We start from the raw sequence: 4878 nt of genomic DNA on the forward strand, positions 1-4878 counted from the left end.
GCGGTGGCGGCAACAACAATACTACAGCGAGGATAAAAGTTGCCTTCTTTTTTTGTGTGAACATTTGGGCGGCGTTATGCATATCTTCCCACAGAACGACGTAGGTATGTTGGGGTGTGTTAGAACGAGCCGTTTTAGGTAGGCGTGGCTAACTCTTAACTTTTATAAAGAATATCTCTTTGGATTTGAGACTTTAGTCTTTGCAACTTTACAGATCTTCTTTATGCACCAAGAGCTTGTAACACTCCAAAGAGAAAGGAAAAATTGAAATCGCATCATATGACCCATTTAATGTCAAAGAGACATGGGAGGCAAAGAACAGACTCGGAAATTCGGAAGGACATGAGGATGCAGAAATGTTTACGAGCCGTCACGTATTTGTGAGCTTGCAGCGGGAATCTATCAAGTCAGAACAAGAGAACTTTAAAGCTTACAGGCCTCCGTACGTCATCAGTCTGCGATGCCATCTGGGATTTTGGTTCAACGATTCAAATCTCTCAAGTCTACAATGGATGCATCCTCAATATCATGAACACATCCGGGTACTTTCATAAATCCTCTGTACTTGCGTTCTTGAGTATTAGAATTCAACTTTGGCAGTTAATGATAATGTAGAATGAGAACACAAGGACGCACAAGAACACATATTGAGAAATGTCCGTATGTTATTTTCGGGCCAGTGCTATACTGAAACATACTGTGGTTGGTCGCTTTACACACCTGTCAAATGATCGCATCCTGTCTAAGTGAGTGTCTCTTGGTTAGAATAAGTGGAATAGAATAAATAAATGGACCAGATTTATGTGATTCAGTCAAAGGACTGGCTATGCGAGATTAGTGCAATAGAAAAGAATTGTGACATCTTGGCACTAGATGTGATGGCATCAGTTTGCTGCAGGATGGGTGAATTGTACACCACATGCTGTATGCCACAGTTTCTCCAGGCCTGATTCTATTACCATTGAGATTCAGATTAGGCATATTCTTTACGGATCACAAACTGGAGGAAGAGAAAGAGAGAGAGAGAGGTCTGTTGGTGTGACTGAGCTAGAGCGGTCAGAGCACCTCATTAGGTCCAGCATTTAACCTGTGTTTGAGCAAATCTGTGAGCAGACAGCTGTCACAGTTTGGACTTACTAATGAGAAGTGCAGCTGATTTAAAGTCAGTGAACAGACACGGACTGAAGGGAACTGGTATAGGTTCAGACACTCAATTGTCTGTAGCCTATTTGTCATAGAATATAGGCCAGAATATTAATATGGTTTTACAACAACAACAATTATTACTACTTACTATTATATAATAATATCCAAGCTATGGTCTTTGGTATTCAGGTAATAGATATTTTCAGTAATCTAATCTAATCTAATCTAATCTAATCTAATCTAATCTAATCTAATCTAATCTAATCTAATCTAATCTAATCTAATCTAATCTAATCTAATCTAATCTAATCTAATCTAATCTAATCTAATCTAATCTAATCTAATCTAATCTGATATGATAATCAATAAATATATTTTTTTTTCTAACATTTATTTAATTAAAGAATGGAAAATAAATTAGCTAAAAAAATACTAATTTGAAAAATTATGTGTTGCAGAGAATGTTGTTGGCTTGTTGCACATAAAAAAAGAGCAATAAAGGAAGACTTGCTTTTTCTCCGATTGGTATGATGAGCAGGGAATTGTACGATGAACTCCAGATGTCTGGGTATTACTATATAAGGCAATCAATTAAACTCATTTAAATGTGAGATTTGTACAAGCTGCTCTTGAAATAGATGAATGACACTAATCAGAAAAGCAGATCTGAATCAGTGAAGAAAATCTAAACTATGGATGGCAGTGTGAATTGGGAAAACATAGCACAGCAATTGAACACCTCATTTTTCTTCTAAATTAAAAAGGAGATTTGATAACAAACAGTAACCACTAGAGAGGCTAGACAGTCCCTATTTATTTCTCATGAAGATGGCAGGCTCATTTCACTTCAACTATAATTAATTGCATGTGGAAGTTTGGTGTCACACATAAAATATGCTGGGAATAAAATGTTCCCTATAGGAAGGACGCTTCCATATTTGCTTTGCTACAGGGATTAGGATTGCTATTTTACAGCTTTACATTCAAATATGGGTGCTTTGCATTTTAAGGATTTTTGCACATTCTGTAACACGGTTCGGTCATTCAAATGTATGGAATGACTACATGCTCTATAAGCAGAAGAATTTTGCACATATAGTAATTCAGGAAGTCAGGCATGAACAGCTGTTTGCAGGGCCGGATTTACCTCTTTTCGTGACATAGGCAAAACAAATTTTTGGGCCCCCCGTCCCTATTAATGTAATAGGCCTAACATTAGCTACCACCCAAGCAAACAAAAATATTTCTTAATCAGTAGAAACCGTTACAGTGTTTTCTATCGCAATAAGTGCTTGCGTTCAATCAATAAAAATCGAATGCAGTTTGAGAACTGAGAAAGACCATTCCATTAATAGGTGCAGCATCGTGGCCACATAACAACTTCAGGAGTGCATTATCTCTCTAATAATTTTAATGGCCTGGAGTCACAACCACACATCAAGACATTGTTAAGATGATTTATTTCAAGACATGTGTCATGTTTCCGTCCTGAAATCTTGTGTGTGTTGAACTAATTTTTTACGTATTTTACATAAACCTTCCATTGAAAATTCCAAAACATCATTTTAGAGCTAATTACAGAGGCTTGAGCCATTGATATGCAGGCTAATGCAGTTATTAATGCAGTCTAATGCACTTAGAGAAAGAGAGATTAAGCGCGTGTAAATACCTTTGCTACAGCTAAGCACTCAATCATGATAAACTAAATCTAAAATGGAACAAAAATCAGTATATGCATATAAGGGTCAGAGTAGAAAAGTTTTATGAAATGGAGAAAACATTTCTACAAGCATTAGACATATTAATGATGTCTCAAAGGGAATTTTTAATATCTCACAACATCTGTTTAGTTTTATCCTTTACTCCCTAATTAGCTAGCTTGACAGTTTAGGGTTGAAGTTGAGAGGAAGCTATGCTGTATCCCTGAACACTGAAACAAAGATGAATTTGTGCTGTCCTCAAAAATCTGCATGTGCACATTTGTAGTACTTATGAGATTTTGTTACTGAATGCAGTCATATTCATCCTTTGTCTGTTCTTACCTGAACAGGTGGTAGAATCTGTCTAGTGATATCAAGATCAATGGACTTTTTATTGTTAATATTTTAGTTATATTTTCTCTGTTTGCATTGGGACCTAAAAACTGCTGACAGATATTCCCACGTGGCTTTGGGCAAGTTTTTGCAGGTCGTATGGCTTGAATTCTCTCGCTCTTTGCTGTGGGGATTGTTCTAGCATTAGGCATCCTGGTCTCAGTTTTCTGAGGAAAATCATTGAGAAATATGTGATGTGTGAGTAATGCTGATGGCAGGTTTACAGGCTGAGCTGTGTCCAATTCACTTTGATTGGAGTGTTGTCACTCCAAATTCTGGATCTGGCCGAGACAGCTGAAAGTCAGATATTTATAATGGAATGTCTCATAAAAAAGTAAAAGTAAAGTAAAAAAAAAAAAAAAACATTAAAAAGGGTACATTTAATTAAAAATATAAACAATATAAAATTAATAATAATTTCATTAATTTGACATCTAAATAAAAAGTTTTTTTTTTTTGCACTATTGACAACAACATTATAATAACAGCTGTTCCTTTATAGCTGTTTCCTTGCATATCTGTGACAAAACAGCACAGGTCATTGTGTCACTCTCAGCATTATGAGATGAAACTGCCCCTGAGACACGTTTGTTTCTTACCCATATTTTTAGATGCATATTTTCAGCAATGCTGCTTTCATTGTCTCTCTTTTGTTCATTCCATGAACTGATGAAAGGGGTTGAATTAAAATTACACTCAAGAGAAATATGACACATCCTACACAGGAGCAAATGACTGCAGACAACTCTTTTGGTAACCACCCTCATACGGACTAGGTGTGATATATGCTTTAAACAACAGCACGCCCACCTACACCCAGGGTTTAAATTGGGCCGGGGCCGTCCGGGGTTTGAGCCCGGCACATAGACTCCGGGGCTCGACATTAACGCTTCATTAACGCCAGACAAGTAAGCATGCTGAGGTAAAAAATCTAAATGAAAAGTTTTTATATTTAAAATACAGTTAGTTAGGCAACATCACACAACGTTTTCACCATTACGACTGTTTAATAGTTCAATAAACAGTTCAATAAGCAAGTACAATAATATTAGGTCACTTACATTTTAGGCGGAACCACAGCGTATCTCACAGCAAACAGCCGATTCATTGCTGATTGATTCCGTGTTCTGAACGAATCGGTTGAGTCAAAGTTTCATTAGCCCATGCATAAACATCTGATGAAAGTGCCGTTTGAACGAATTGCTTGAATGAACAACTCAGTGACTCACTCATTAAACGCTCACTACTGGCACCTGCTGGCGTTTTAATTTAGTTTAAAGTATCATTTCCACCATCATTTCTTGTTTGTATATTCCAATTTTTTTTTTTAAACAATCTCATTACATTATTCAGTGCAATTGTATTTTTTTCAGTGTAAATTATTTAATTTGATAACGTAGAAATAACAATAATCACATTATTTTAATTGAATTTATAGATTAAATGTAAGAATTTGAAATGAAAGATGAAGTATTAATGAGGTTAGGGGGGAAATGCCCTCTATAAAGGTAAAAAATGCCCTTGGATTAAATATAAAAGACATTTATGCAGATTTATATGTCACAGCTGATAGAAAACTGATAAGAATATTGCTTCAGAATAAATCATATTTTATGATTTTTTTAAAAATTATTATTAT

This window comes from Sinocyclocheilus rhinocerous, unplaced genomic scaffold (assembly GCF_001515625.1).
Source record: "Sinocyclocheilus rhinocerous isolate Xijiao unplaced genomic scaffold, SAMN03320098_v1.1 scaffold1168, whole genome shotgun sequence".
Classification (NCBI taxonomy): Eukaryota; Metazoa; Chordata; class Actinopteri; order Cypriniformes; family Cyprinidae; genus Sinocyclocheilus; species Sinocyclocheilus rhinocerous.